Genomic DNA, 16,694 nt, shown 5'->3' on the forward strand with positions numbered 1-16,694 from the left:
GATGGGGTAAATCACTAAAACACTGAAACATTTAATCCAGAACTTTGAAATAATCCCAAAGCTATTTTCTGACTTCCTCTCAGTAGCAAGTACATTGAGAAGCTCCTGGTAAGCACAGCCATTATGCTAATTAAAAAACAAAAATAAAAACTGGAAAATAAGAGTTAGCTTAACTGGAACAGGTAAGGCTTTGTGTTCCCTCTCCACCATCACTGCTATTGCCCTGAATCTTTAATTAGAGCAAAATGGACTTCTCCCTTCAGGCACTATGATTTACAGTTGAAATCAAAATGCGTGTTGTGTTCAGAAATTACCTGGGCACCCGTACATGCTACTGAGTAACCTGGCGAGAGCCTCGACATCGGGACTGGGAGAATGCACTGAGAAAATCTCAGCTTACCCAGCCTGCAGACTACCGGCATCCAACTGCCAGCCCCAGGAGAACAGCGAGGTAACCTGGTCACTGCCTGACTCTGCATTCACCCCTGCCTTCAGACACAGCTGCAATTCCCCCCCCTGCACTGGCCCTACCTCTTTACGAAGCTGGGTGTGCTGGGAAGTGGAGCCTAGGAGCTTGGACAGTGCTGAGGTGTATTTGAAGCGATTTGTTCAATGAGGTTGGCTTTTCTTTCAATTTTATTATTTTTTTTTTAGAATGAGCTTTCACTGTCACTATTTTATTCCACCAGAAAACAGTGGATAATTAAGAGAAAACATTACTGTAAATCAACAGAAATAAAAGGAACAACTCTGGCATCCAAATGAAGGCATTTCACAATTCAAGTCTACAAGAACTTAATTCATTCACATTCAGGTTTCTGTTCTGGTTTTTGGCCTAATTTAGATATTGTTCCCTAACCAGAAAACCACGTGGGAGACCCCATGCATCAGCTGGCAAGTGGAGATGGACAAGCACCGAGTCCTCCACACAAGAAGAAGAAATCACCTGCGTATGGCACAGGTACAGCACGGGGATGGAGCTGCTCGGCACTGAGCAGAAACACTGGGGAGACCACGGAGCATCACAGCAATGCTGGAAGGACAAACCAGAACTCAGCTGGGGTGGTGTCCACCCAGGAAGAAAAGGAAGAAAATTCAGACTCTGCTCTGGAGGCAAGGTGCCCAGTCCTGGGCACTGAGCTTACAGACAGAGGAGAGCACTCTCACAGCACTCGGGAACAACAGGGGTATTAAGGGATTTGCAGAATGCATCCTGCGAATAAAGACTGCAATAATAACAACGATCACATTCATTAAAGTGTTATAAAGAGGAATGTTTTACAAAGGAAAGTAACTGTGAATAACAGAAAAATACCAGACTTCTGAGCTTAACACAACAGAACCTGCAAGGGTGATATAAGCAAACAGAGGAGGCTTTACCTACCCAAATTCCCAAAAACCCTGCCTGAATTTCCAAATTCCCAAAAACACAGCCTGAAAAAAGCTGCAATACCACTTCAGATGCAATTTGAAACATTTCTGTCAACGTAAGGAAACAGAACGACCATCCTATCTTGCCCAAAGTGGTATTATTTATACATAACTTGATTTTAGCCCCCGATGAAATTCTGCTCATGTTTCATTTTTCAGTCTGTCCATGAAGACCTTGCAGCTGCTGGCAGACCTCTCCGAGGAAGCAGGACATGCAGACATGCACTTGGAGCAAACTGGCCAAGGCCAAGAAAGCAGAAAATTGCTGTTGCAGCTTAATAAATAAAACAATGGCCAGGTAAATCCTACCAAGATTTACACCTGTGTGTGAAAAAGGGAGGAGGAAACGTGCATTGCACTCATAGTTAACTCAGCTCTGTCCTTTTGGTTCTACTCGATACATGTGGTATACCTTGACTTAGGTGAAACTGAGAAAATGTCAATACATAATAGGAAACTGATGTAACTCTATTCTAAGAGAATGAAATTTCTTTCCTTTTCAATGCCTCTCCCTTTCAACAGTCAGCATCTGGAGCAACTGGCCCTACTTGCTCTCCTCAGAGGCGCTGCTGAAGCTGATGGCAGGTAAGCAAGGGACGAAGGAACATGGCAAAAGCAAGAAGCCTGCAGAAGGGTTAAGATGATGGCAGCAGTGCTGCTGGCTCTGAAAAAAATATGTTACAAAGCAGCAATCTAAATCTGAAAGAGCCTGATGTGTAAGGCAGCTTTTAGGCATATGAGTTTGTATCCTGCTTTACTGATGAGTCACAGTTGTGCCTTTCTTTATCCCAAGTGTGTAAGAAAACAACAAATTGTAATTGTTGCAGAAGTTCTGTCTGTTCAGAAAAAGTTACGTTTTGTCCCCAAAGCAGAGCTATCTGTCATGGCAGAGCCTTCCAACAGGGCTAGCAGAAGCATGGAAAATATCATTTTTCAGTTGCACTTTGTCACCTTCAATGGCAATGATGCCTTTACCCATTTTATTTTTCAAGTGTTTTCTGTTCATGTTTTATTTGGGTCTATTTTGCCTTTTAGCATTTCAAACACTCCTGAGAAATCAGAAAGGAAAAAAGGACATCGGGACATGTTGAATGAGATGTTAAATTAACTACCTGCATATTCAATTTGTCTTTGTGTTGGAATGGTTGCTACTACGTGTTCCTCCAGGAAAATAAATGAGGTTGAGAGATGGGAGATTTTTCTTCTTGCATAAAATTCTTGCAACAACTTATTTCTCTTTAAAACTAATAGCCTAGCTGGATCCCAGTGCCAATCCGAGTGGCAGCCACACAACACAGACTCAGCAAGCTGCTTCCAGCCATCAGCACTTACACGTTTCATAGAGGTGGCTGAAGAGCTCAGGTTCTTTGGTCTCACTGCTTCTTGTTGATAGTCACGTGGAAATACTCTTCCAACAATTAAATGCCCTGGGAGATACCCTGAAATCATGACTATATGGTGCAGTTTTTGTTCACAGACAACTAGACTGAGTGTTTTCACAGCCTCAGCAGTTTTTAGCTCACATCTCGTCAGGAAGAAGCTGTGTGTGTGCAGTGGGGTACTCCATGGGTTTATAACCAGAGGTATTATAAGACCCTCAGAAACCTCAAGGTCTGTTGAATTAATTTTGTAGGACTAGCACTTGATACCTGATGGGGCCATGACCTCATAACGCAGCTAAAAGGAGGAATGTGGCAATCTAAGGTGAAGGGAGCAAGCCTTGCAATTTGCGGGCATTCGGTATCATTATAGTAAGAACTTTCATATAAGCAGAAATATACCAACGATAAAAATATTTTACCATTTTTGGTAGAGTAAAAACAAAAACAACAAAAAAAAAGGAAAAAAACAGTCTATGGAAATCATTATCAGAGCAAGCCAAGTCCTGGCAGTCTCTCTCATACATTTGCAGCTCCGTGATTTCTGTACCCTCTGACTGGACCATAATAAAGAAGTACTGTTGGAAGTGCTTTTAATTAGGAAGCCTGTTCACTAGAGGCTGATCTGAGCTCAAAGTTCAAAGGTAACTCACTCACAGGTATACTAGCTTCTGCTTGCAAAGTAATAAATCAGTAGAGTAAAAGTACTCATACGCAGGAAGTAAAGCAGCAGCAACTTCAGGGGGTTTGATGTAGCTTATGCAGCAAAACCAAAATTAAGATCTATTTCATTTCAACCCACTGAATTTCAGTGTCTGAAGCAGAACTTCATGGTTTCTTCCTCTAACGTCAGTGCAATTGCCTGAGCTTGGCTTGCTTTTAAAGCACAGCACAGGAGGAGATAACTCTTACTCCACAGCACTGTTTTCAGCACAAAGGATGAAGGAGGTTTCACCAAATGGCTGCATCCTGGAAGGACGGTGCTTTTAGCACAGCAGGAGGAGGAAGCAGGCATGCCCCGTACATCAAGCAGGGCAAGGGAGGGGGCCTGGCCGTGCTTTAAGGCAATTCATCACCGCATACACTCAAGACTTCCTAAATCAAGCTGGAGCAGAAGTGTTTAGGGCAGCAACTCTTGAAACTACAGAGGAGGAATGTCGTAAATTAGATTGTTTCAGGGCTAGTTTTCCCACAGGAGAACAACAACCACCAAAAAAAACAAAAAACAAAAAAACCAAACAAACAAACAAAAAAAACACAAAACAAAACAAAACCCCACCAGTGATATAAGGAATTTTAAGATCAGTTTTTTCTCTTTGTTGTGAAGGCACCTTATCAGGAAAAGTACTTATCCACGTACCGTGGGGATAGTACAGATGTGGCCTCTCCGGCTCCTAAGCCATATTGCTTTAGCCCTGGAAATGGAAACAAACTGGTGGGCACTGCCACTGCTACCCTGAAACACTAGTGACCTCCAAGGAGGGACCTCTGACTTGGAGATGCAGCAATATGGACCTCACTGGCGAGGCCATGTTTCCCTGGAGGACAATCGAGGCAATTCAGACAAGGCATTCAGTCTCTTACTCAAACACGAGCCGAGCTACTGCTCTCCCAAACTTGGCATCTGACCTGGCTGTTGTGCCAAGTGCACAGCCTCTGATAAAAGCCAGCGGGCTGCTTCACTCTGCTGAACTGCAGGTCCCTGGGACAGAAGGAGACGGTGTTGGCTTTGCCTTGGTACTCGGGGTGGAGGCCTGCCAAGAATTTTAAAGCAGATTAATAAATATGCACTCCACAGCCTCTTTTTCTAAGAGTTCCAGTGTTGGGTATGGGGACAGCCTGGATTTATGAAAGTGTGGGAATGTCCCAAAAGACCTATCACGTAACTAGCAAATGTATTAAGTTCCTTCTTTTCTTAATAGCAGCTTTAAGACAAGGGCAAGTGAAGTATGTCCCGGTTCTGGTAAACGTTCAGGGCTACCTTTGGAATGAATCTGAGGCAGGATTTCCCCAACACCTGTCAGTGGGGAGGCACACAGGGTGGCCTTGCCAGAGCTTGGCATCACTCACTTTGCAAAGGGACAGAGCCCAGCACACGTACCATCATGAGCAACGCCAACATGGTCCAAAAGGAGGCTCCAGAGCACGCGAGGAGGGAGCTGAGTCTGCAGGAAGCTGAGTCTGCATCCTTGAGAAGTTTTGGTGTTGCAGGCCAAGTCATTACTGCTAACTCCTGCAGACGGGCAGGCAGTGACGTCTCCTCATGTGGATGACAGCATTTGAGCTTGGCAGAGAAAGCCAAAGGCAATGCTCTCAAACGCGCAGCCCATGAGCAGGGCACAGGGAAAGGGTTATCCATCTCAGCTCCATGCCCGCCGCCTTGTTCAAGCACCACAAGAAAAAATGAGAGGCTGGCACTCCTACCTTTCCACACACACAATTTCAGAAATACCACATTGAAAGTTTTGTGGGATGCAAGAAAAATGGTGGCATGTTCCGGCTCAGCTCTAGCTTGATTTGGAACGGTTTCCCGTACAGACAGGGCTGCATATGTTTAGAAACGTGTAACGGCAGAACACCAACAAATATTTCCTGATCTCTACCCATGTAAGGATTAAAAGTTTGTCAGCTCAATGAAGGCAAACTGTGGTTGCAAAAACAGGGTTTGCAGTGACCATAAAGTCAGAAGCAGTGGGTCTTGCAGTCAGTGTGATTTTATAAGCATTCACATTTAATAAAACGCCCACTCTGAATTAGTCACCAGTCCTTGAGTGTCAGAAGCATAGGATAAGCTGGGAAGCCTCTAAATAAACAGTTTAATCTGCCCAGAAAAGCAACAGTGGGCGTAACAGTGTGTCCAGATCTCCAAAAAGGAAATCTGCTAATGGAAAGATGGAGAACAAGAGGGTAGGAGATTGCTCAGAGGGGCCACGCTGCCACAGCACACGAACCTTGGGAGCTGAATCCAGGCAGACTTGTTGTTCTCCTAATGGCATTTGTGTGCTCTTCAGAGACTGTGAAGATTGAAGTGTCACTCTGAAGCACTTACAGTTACAGTAGCAAAGCCTACATACACTAGCACTGCTGAACTTCTCAACCAAACTGACGGATCCACCCTAACCTCAGGGAACCAGCAGCATCGGGAAGGTCACGGTCTTGTGCTCCTCTCCCTCGCCCTATGTTGTACACGATTTTGTAACTGCCCTCTCGGTTTCTGCTGTGCCTGTGTGCAAAAAAGGACACAGACCTCCTTGCAAACCAGTGAATCTGACTATGCCAATAATAAATTTCCAAGCATTTGTGGAAGATCTGGAAGAAGCCTAAGCTAAAGTAAAGAAGGAGGAGCGCAGGCGGTTTGCCTGCTGCTAGGGCTGGTTGGAGGGAACTGCTGACCCTTTGGGTTATCAGAAAAGTATATGAAAAGATGCGGGTTCTTCAAAGGGCAATGCTAATCAAGAAAAAAAAATATATCATATGCTAGCACATCTTGATTAGAATTCCTGATGACTCATATTCAAAGGCCTGCTTCTAATCCCTAGATATGATACTGACTTATCAACACAGACAGTTGGTTGCAAAGATGCTTTAAAGCATAATTGGCAAACTCACTGATTGGCATTTTTCTCTTCATCAAATGTATCAGATCTTTCACTACTTTCACTGTCTTCACACCTCACCTCTATACTGCTACGTAAGAGCAGCCATCGTTTGAACTATGCACTGGTGGTGACACGTGTAACTGATGGTTATATGTTACCTATCACTTAGGGAAAAAGTGGACTCTGCTATCATAACCGCTGAGACTGTTTTTCCTTCTGTGTTGACTTACATCCAAATACCCAACTTATCAACCTTGCAAATGCCAGTCTGCACTGAGGCAAAGAGCTGTAAAGTTCTTCAGCAGACACTTTCCTTGGGACTGAAAGGTCAGTGTTTCTGTTATTTATTCTTATTATAGAAATATTTTACTCTTAAATTCAGCAGGTCCTTCCCACTGTCCATGGAAATAATCATCGGAGAATTAAACCAAGAAATGCCAGGGCCTCAGACTAAATTATATTAAATCAAAGTAATCAATCTTGTTGAAGCGTGGACAGAAATATATACAGATAATAGACTCAATAATACAACAGCATCATACTCAAAGAGAAGTGCCCATTTCTTCGTGAAGGCAGTGTCTCAGGCAGCAAGCCCAGATCTGGCTGCCAGCTCTCTTTTGGGAAGCCAAACCTGCAAAATCCACTAAGGCTGACTCTAGCTTCCATGCACGGATTCCTTTAGTGGCACCTGTATTCTACCAATTTACAATACCCACAAAAACATACTTTCCTTCCTCTCCCTTTGTCTTGCACCTCTTCTTGGAAACCCCATGCCCTGGTTGCAGTTAGGACAGAGTTAACTTTCCTCTTAGTAGCTGGTAGGGGGCTGTGTTGTGGCTTAGGATGAGAAGAGTGCTGATAACATGCTGCTGTTTTAATTGTTGCAGAGCAGTGCTTACACAAGCCAAGGACGTTTCAGCTTCTCGCTCTGTCCTGCCAGCGGGCAGGCTGGGGGTGCAGTAAGAGCTGGGAGGGGACAGACCCAGGACAGGTGACCCAAACTAGCCAAAGGGGTATTCTATACCATCTGGGGTCATGCTGAACAATAAATAGGGGTGGCTAGCTGGGGAAGGGGGCTGGACTGCTCAGGGTTAGGCTGGGCATCAGTCAGCGAGTGGTGAGCAATTGCATTGTGCATCACTTGTTTGTACACATTATTAGTAGTAGTACTCTTATCATCATCACTATTATTATTGTTATTATTATTTTCCTGTCTTAATAAACTGTCTCTCGTTTCTCTCCCCCATCCCAGAGAGGGAGGGGGGAGAGTGAGTGATCAGCTGTATGGTGTTTAGCTGCTGACCCAGTTAAACCACAACACCCCAATAACTACTTCCCCAAGGCATGCTGTATAAATAGTTACAGCAAAGTAAACCATGGGAGCTGGGGCTTCCATAAAACTACAGAGCAGAAGCAGGAGGAACAATCTGGGTTATTAGAGGGGCCTGACATTAGTTCAGGATCTGCAGATACTCTGAGCAATACTGATGAAACGCTAGTGAAAGCACGGGGCTTCCAGTCGGACTATTCAGATTAGACCTGCAGTTGCTTAACTGAGAATATCTGTAAACTGGATTACCTCCGGATAACGAACCTATTTATGTGCCAAAGCATGTGCTTGCAGCATAGTGATCAGTGTGCATGAATGCGAAACGCTCAAGTAAGATACGTGGCCTAGCAGCAAACTCCTACTATCACTTGTAAGAATACAAACTGCTTAGGAAGAGAAATCTGATAAACTTTGCTGGTGCTGCGACTTGATCAACAATACAACAATGTTTTGTTCCCTATGGCATTGGTTTAGAGGAGAAAATGTAGGAGATCACTGTGGAAACAGGTTTAATTTGGGGCTGGAAAAGTCAAGCCCCATGGTTAGCAGGAGAAACAGACGGACAGCACCAAGTCAGGTCTCGATCCCCTGCTGCGCTCACACAAGCAAGTTTACGGATGGCAAATTTGCCACTAGGAACAGTGAAATCTCATGGTGACAGGCATTGTGTTAAAAACAAAACCAGAAAAACCCTAGAAAGTTACCTGGTACTCTTAATTTACCCCCTGCTATCTCAAAAGAGGACATGAGTGCATTTGGGAGCACCACAGGGTGCTAGAACCGCTTCCCAGACAAGCCACGCTGCCTGTCAGCAGAGAAGGAGGAGGCATATCCTTTTCTTTAAATCAGGTTAGTTAATTATGTACTGATATTCTTTTCAGAGACCGATGAAAAACTGTAAAACCATCAGACAAATTCACCAGACATCATGCTTCACAAACGAGCAGCAGGTTTTCAATAATTTCTTCATTTCACACCATTTTTTAGCATCTGGAAACACGAAGTCTGCTCCCTTTCTCTTGGTTGATATCACTGCTTTGGTTTATGGCATGCCTCTGCGAGCAACTTCACTTGTACATCAAAAACTTCAGAACGTTTATAAGTAAACGCTTATTTAATAACAAGGATTTCTAGGTCAGTTTCTCTAATTTCAGTGCTTCGAATATGAGATCTGAAAATTAACATACAGGTACCTCCTTGGTACTGCCTAACTGCACAGCAGGGACGCAGAAAGCACAGACAGCATTAAGGGAATGGGGAAACGTACAGAAACACCATAGTGCTACTACAACAGACACTTCCATGCCTACCTACAGGACTAGATTTATAGCTAACGGGGACAACAGGCATGTCCCAGCCTCAGACTGACAGTTTTGAAGATAACGTGATTGGAGACCATTTTTCTGCTCCTGAATTATTCTACCATTTTGCCATGAAAACCGGTTGAAAAACACCTTTTTGTGGAAAAATACCAGACGAAAAAACAGGAAATCTCATTCGTATTCAAAAGCTGCGACATCATTTTTGATGGGGAAAATACTTTTTTTTTTTTTTTTCTGTCCTCACACAAGGCTTTTGGTCCTTGCTGTCCAAATCCTAAATTATTTCTCTTCATAGAGCAGAGCAGCAGGCAATTTTGACACACTAAGCTTCTGCTAATGAGTTTACAGTTTTCTATTTCATAATGAGCACAATTAAATCAACTCTAGCTGCTAGCGTGCGTTTTCTTGCTAAGGGAAAACTCTATCAGTTGCTGCTTTGACATTAATATTCTCCCGAGTTTTGCTGTTTGTTTCTTAAAAAGAACAACCCTCCAAAACTATTTTGATGTGTGACTTCTCTTGGCAGAGCGTTCGCCCTGTTCTCTGCTGCTGCCAGCAGCCGCCTGACGCGGGGCCGCTCCTGAAGGAGAGCCTCTGCCTTTCTTCGTGTGTCTCAGCCAGGGAAACCTCCCTGGGCTGGGGAATGACCTCCTCGGCTGGAAGCAGCCTGCTGCTCTACGTGCCCACCGTACAGAAAGTGTGCATCGTCAGGGTGGTTCTGCCAAAAGCTTAAAGCTAGTGCCATCCCATTGCTGAGGCCATTCTGGGATGACTCCCTCTGCTTTAACCCACTTTTACCATTTTGCTCATGCATGCAGGTGTTCTTCCAGATCCCCTCCCTCTCCTTTTTCCTGTATTTATCTCCTAAATAGGTTAAAGGATTCATCTAGGATGAAGCATCCCAAAGTTAGTTCTTGTTATGGGAAATGAGAGGCATAAAGCAATCAACAAAAGAATTGTGCAAATGGCAGTCTGTGCTATATCCAGGAGCCCTGACATTACTTTTGCAAACTCCCAGGAGGTTGGCTGGCTCTAATTCCCTTTCAGCAAACCTCCCTGCAAAGCTACTCCAGCAGTTAGCTTGCTCTGAATGCAGGAGCAGCATGCTTGCTTGCTGCTTTGAGCAGCAGAGGACATATTCTGCATCCCCTGCATTATTTACTGCGGTTACTTTTAAGTTGATATTTATTTATTTATTTCAAGTTTCCATCTGTAGGCTCTGGCTGTGGTTCAAGGTCTTCTCTTCCAACCATTTCTAATGGATATCTGCTCTCCCAGACTATCTGTCCTTTAGGGTCCTAATATGACATGCAAGCTAACAGTGACAGCGTTTTTGTGGTACTTCCATTTCTAACAGCTTTTCATCTCACTACGTGTGTATAGTTTTTGGTTGGTATTCAAAATCCCCCGAATCAACTCATATTACAACTTTCTTCGTTCTTCACTATTTTCACGTCCTCATGACTTTTTCAGCCCTGACAAAGGTGTTAACACTGTATCTGCAGTGCCAAGCCACAGGCCAGGGCAGTGTTTTCTACTGTTCTAATTTTTTTTAAGAAAAAACTCTGTGAAAATGTGCTAGTTCAGATGACCAGTGCATGTCACATTCTTAAACTTCTTTTAATTTGCCTTTTCATTTTTACAATTGATGTTCTCACTCCAGATCCCTCCCCTGGGTTTCTACAAGTACAAGCCTGAAGATTTTTTGCCCAATGTTGAATATTTTTATGATATCCTTTCTATTAATATAGTATATTTTTACAATTATTGTTCATTATAAGAAACAAAAGAAAGTGCAGGGACCGTCCAAGCAGATCTTACGCTCTGTGTATTTTAATTTCTGTGTTTTAACAGTAGCTCTGAAGAGTCACAGTAATTGTATGCCTATGCCAGGAGTTATGCAGAGACCTGCATATATAATTGTTTCTGCTGTCCTTGCTGAGGTAGCCCCAGCTTTAGTGCCGCATTACAATTCAGCTCCTGCACCTCTGTCTCACGTAGCATGTGCCTGTGTGCTCCAAAGCCAGTTGTGTGTTTCCTGAGTTGGCAGGAGTGCAAGTGCAGATGCAAGAGATTTATTCTCTGAGGGAAGACAGCTTTTCAGCTACTTTCAGATAAATGCTAAGTGTGTAGGCTTTGAATCCAGCTAATGAATTCAGTGTGTGCACTAGAACAGAGGCCTGAAAGGACCACCTGGGTCACCAATCCCCAATAACTGCAGGCAAACATCTAATAAATGTTAAGAGCAAAATGTCCTGCAGGAGATCAGAGCCTGCCCTCTCCATTCACTGCGCACCATAAAGTAACGTTCTTCAAAAACACACACACTTACCAAGTGATGATCTCCTTAAGGGGATGAGTTCAAAAGCCTCAAAAATTACAGTGTAGGACGTGGGAAGTGGCGGAGGGTACAAGTGATGTGCTAGCACTCAGAGGTGGCTGGATGCACTACACCAAAACATCCACAATAGCCCATGGGACAGGTCCAACATACACAGATACAGTTTTCATGTCCTAGCTGTGTTTGGAAAGCCCCTCAAGAATTTCACTCATCTCTTTGGTTACGTGCCTTCTAATTTCCAGTCAAAATATATTCAAGACATACTTAAATCCACTTGATTTTGTATCGGTATTGCGTTCAATTCCCTCACTTATACTTCAACCCTGAATACGTATTTAAAAAGCGAACGGATCTTTGCTTTGTTACAAAAGCACTTCATGCTGCTCAGTCCTCTAACAGGGAGGGATGGAGGCACACCATGCTGGTACCCCAGGTGGAAACGTATCATCCTCTAATGAGGAAGAAACCAAAGCCTAGGCCATTTGTAAACGAGCCCTGTAGAAGTGTGCAGGCACTTCCCTGGTCCTGCTGGCTGGGCACAGCCTGCAGTCACTTCCAGAAGTTTTGCTGTTGTTCCTACACACTCTTGGCAGCCCCCAGGGAGTTCCCAGGCCTTCGGTGCCTTTCCATCCCAAGGAACACACTACTCGAATTAATCCTGCCTTGGAGAATGTGTGCCATCCTTTCCATCCTCCAAACTTTCCTTGCTGTACCTTTTTGAGATGGAGGAACAGAGCTGCATGCCACTCAAGAAGCAAAAGAAACATATGCTTACAGGGTAGCCACGTGGTATTTTCAGCGTATTTTGGTTCCTTTTGGTATTTGCTTTTAAAACCACTATTGAAACTAAAGTTAATATTTTTCACAGAAGAACCTTTCTCTACTTCACAGCTCTGTCCGTGCCCCAGAGTTTCGCAGGTCGGTGGATGGCACTGGTCACTCAGCACTCAGCACCTTGTGTGTGGGATTTTTGTCTCCCTCACTTCGTGCCCACCTACGCTGAATTTCACCTGCCAGTACCTTGCCCAGCCACTAAGTTTTGCAGAATCCTCCTGCAGTTTTTCACAGTCAGCAGTCATCTTTACTGCTCTGAATAAAAGCATCATCAGCACACTGTCATCTTTTCTAGTTCGTTTATCAGTGGAGTATCACAGGTTTCAGCACAGATTCTTCCGAGACCCCACTAGTGTCATCCTCTCACTCAGAAAACTGATCATTTAGTCCTACCTTCTGTTTCCTATCTTCAGACCGATTTTTTGTTCATCTGAACAGCTTTCCTTTTATCTGATGGAAGCGCAGCTCCTAAGCATATGATAATAAAGTAGAGCTTTCTCATCCTTTTGGCTTTAATCGCAGGGTTGGTCACAGAGCAGAGCTGAGCCCTATTTCCCTGGGGAGGGCCCAGAGTTGGGTTCATTTGCTCCCTTTTACCAGCACGACTCCAGTTTGCCACAAATCTGGGGCTGCTAATCGGGATGGGATTCTCCAAAAGGCTCTTTTCTCCTTTTTCTCAGTGGTTTCAGTTCAACTCTTCTCCTGTAATGTGTTCCACTGCACTGCTCCCTCCCACAGCCAAAACCACATACTTTTATTGGGCAGATCCTCAGAACCTGAAGTTTAAAATCCAAGAACTTCTCTTACTGGAATGTAGATTATTATTAATGCAAGTACCTAGGATCTATTTTTTTTTTTTTTAGAATAAACTGGGACTCGCTGGTGAGCTGATGTTAAAGAAAACTTTTTAGATTATAAAAGGTTCAGCTAAGAGATAAGACATTTTTGTAAAAACAAACAAAAAAGGTGAGTTTACAAATATGCTGAGTCTCTTGTTTGCAGCAAAAAAAAAATAACCTGTTACTAGTCCCTAAAAGAATGTCAGTGTGCTTATTAGTATTAGATTTTCCTGCCTTTGTTACACTAATCTACAGAGTCCACAGAAGGTTCCCACACAGTATTTGTGTCCTCCACAATATCACAAGAGTATGAAAAAATCATATCAAAACGTTGTGCCAAGGTTACTAAGGAAATACCACATAGGGCTGGTCACAAGACCTTATCCCTCAGTAATACTTCTAAGAAGTCTCTTGCAACCTGTAACTCACCTCCCAGCACATCCCACCCTAGTCCCCTCTTTACCCAGTTTCTTATCTGCCTGAGACAGCTTCTTATAATTCCTGTATTAATCTGCACCATCTCCACTTTAAATAATAATTTCCTTTGGGAACTGTACTCAATGAATGCTTCCTTGATATCTAGGCAGCCTAAGCTCACTGCATTACTGTAGTCTGAGACGTTCACCTCCTCAGCAAAAAGAAGCATGAAGTTAGCCTGACAAATTCTCCTTCTGATCACAATTCTGCATTTTATCCCACTTTTCACTTTGATGATACTCTTGATTACTCTGCATTCAAAACTTGTCCTAAGGCATTACACAATGTTGCAATAACCTAATTTGCACGTAGTTGGGGGATTTTTTTTAATTCTTTTTGCACATACATTAGTATGCACCAGTCAAAGGCATTATCCCCATATTGCAACATGCATTAAGAGTTTTTACTACTGTGGCCAGAGGTAAAATATGAAAAGTAATTCATTCCGTTCCTACAACAGGGTAAGTAATAAAAATGACAGTTTTCCTATCCCTTGCCCATCTGCACATAAATCACACAGACCCAGCAAAAACAACAACTCTCCTCTTGGTAGGAAGAAACAACTCAACTGGTGTTTTGGTATTCCAGTGTGGTTTGTACTTCACTCCTTCAAGGGCAGTGATATACCAATAGCAGAGCACTGAGAAGTGGAATGGAAGTACTAACAAGAGAAATGCACTGGGAAGAATTAGTTGATGTCATTTTTAGAACAACTGCTTACCATTGCTCATAAGGTTTTTAATTTGGTAGCAGTTCATACTTCATTTGTGTTTTCCATAGCAAATAATATTTTTTTTCCACTGAAGTTTACGTCACCAGCAGAGTTCACTGCAACATGTCAAGGAAAAAGGAATCTGAAATAATTCCACCTTCTCCTACCTTACTGCTCTTTGTCTGAAATCCCAGGCAAAAATTTACAAGTGAAAACACGACTTGAGGAGAGAGAACTCAGGTCACGGTATGTGTTTCCAACAAAAAGAACTACCTTTTCCCTGTGGTACAACAGAGCTACTGAGCTGATTCCCATCTTATGATTCAAATCAACACTTTAATTCTTGGTGACATGGAGTGTACAGCAGACACCATTCCAAGAGCTTCCTATGGATAAATTTGCAATCACTTCCCCGCAACATTTTCTAAGTTCATCTTTGAAGGACATGACTTACAGACACAAGTACATCACAGAGACATTATTCCCATCATACAACTCTATACAGACATTTCAACAGATTCCTACTAAACTTTTAAAAAGCAAAAACAAAACAAACAAAAAAAACCACTAGAAGTTAAGAAATGTAAGTAAAAAAAAAAAAAAAAGTAGTTTTCAGGAAACAGCAGTAGAAAAAGTGGGAAATAAAAGCAACAACCTTTCCAGAGGCGGACTGAGCTTCCAGGAATGCAGGTAATTAAATAGATTATTGGAGAGTGTATTTTGGAAAATGCTTTTACCAAAAGCACGCCCATATTAAAAGCAAAATTATGGTACCTTAATTGCGGTTCTCAGCTGTTGTTGTTGAGATCATATGTTGATTTCCTGGAAAACAGAAAATACAGAATTAATCATGCTCATTATTTAAATTACTGATTAATAACAACATCTAGTATCACACATTTTTCTTTACTAAAATGGGTTTAAGCCTGCAAAAGATACACGGAGAGCAGAATACAGTTTTTGATATCTGCTATTTTATTCCTGATAAAGGCAGCTTCAAATAAGAAAAATAACAAGAAAACAATGCCTGGGGTTTTCACTGAAGTAGTTTACATATTTCCATGAAGGCTGCCAAGAAGAAACCAAGGAAAAATTCACAATAACTTTCTTTTATAGTATCTACCGTAAAATATACCTATCAGGCGTTTATCTGTAATTTCTTTCTACTCATTTATATTCCCTGTCATTCCCCAACCTAAAACATTTAACATTAAAACCTGTAGAGCACCTGTTTTTCCCTCTGGAGGAATCTCTCGGGCCTCCCTCTGATAGCCTCTGGTGCCAAACTTTCTGAAGTGTGCCTGCTTACTGCCTACCTGTCACCACGGTGGTACATTAACAGAGCTGTTGAGAGAGTTTACTGAGTCGTTCAGAAAATTTGATGGCAAGTTCCCCATATTTAACATAATCCAGCCCTGAACGTTCCCAAAATTGAAATCTGAAGCTACAGAATTGCACATGGTCCCCTCTGCTGACTGGGCACGCGGAGTGCACCTAAACCAAGCCTCTTTCAGACAGCTCCAAAATTAAGGAGTCACAGCACAAGTGGCACAACTGTCTTCTACATGGTGGGCCTAGCTCCACTTGATCAACTCCACAAAAATCACAGGGATGAAATTGAGTCAAAGCATCTGAACAGGACCTTCAGTTTGGCTGGATGTTTTAAACTCTTAGTGGCTGGCTTTGAAACTGAATTGTATAGTTGCTGGGATCATTTCACCTTTCTCAGCAAAATCCGGATCTTCACTAAGAGAGCATCTGTCAGCATTATCTTCAGGCAATTTCATGTGAAGCAAAGCCATTTTGCAGGTTGCTGTTTTCTCTCTCATTTAAGCATTCGTTAGTTATCTATGTAATAGGACTCAATTGGTTGGAATATTCAAAGAGCTATGACTCGAGCATAAAACAACAAAACTTATTCTCAGGCTGTTAATTGTCAGCACAGAAGCTGTTCGTTACATTTGAGTTTGCCAGTTTGCCATGCTCTTACAGCAGAAAAGAGGCAAATTTAGGTACAGTCAGTTTGCTTTGCATTAACTGAAACTGTTGTTTTGTTCTGAAGTGGAAAAATGCACGGTAGGTTGGGTAGTAAGGATTTGTAAAATAACTCAAGGCTTCTTAAGATTGATGGAAGTTTGTGGACGCTCGTGGATATTGTACTGACTCCAAACAAAATGTCACATAAAGGCAAACAAATTGGCATTTTATTAGCCTTCAAAAAAGTATTCAAGTAAAATGGGTAAACTTCACTAAGAGGGCACTGTGTGCGAGTGTAGGAGTATGTAAATTTTTCCCAGAATAGGTCAGACTGACCAAATCATTTCTCTCCCTTTAATATATAAAATGTACACACAAAAAGAATAAAAAAAGAAAAAAAATGAAAAAAAAAGCAGAACAAACCCAAGGAATAAACAATCTGCAGCTGATGGC

General features: G+C 42.6%; 1 protein-coding gene across 5 annotated transcripts in view; it reads right to left on the minus strand.

The window, feature by feature from the left end:
* The window catches only part of PCDH15 (protocadherin related 15), a 773,967-nt gene that overhangs the window by 423,425 nt on the left and 333,848 nt on the right, over positions 1–16,694 (minus strand). For all 5 annotated transcript variants that reach the window (XM_068688403.1, XM_068688402.1, XM_068688405.1 and 2 more), the window contains one exon: positions 15,039–15,086. The gene's annotated coding sequence lies outside the window, so the exon portion shown is untranslated. The remainder of the gene's footprint in view (positions 1–15,038; positions 15,087–16,694) is intronic.

The sequence above is a fragment of the Anas acuta genome, chromosome 7 (assembly GCF_963932015.1).
Source record: "Anas acuta chromosome 7, bAnaAcu1.1, whole genome shotgun sequence".
NCBI classification, from domain to species: Eukaryota; Metazoa; Chordata; class Aves; order Anseriformes; family Anatidae; genus Anas; species Anas acuta.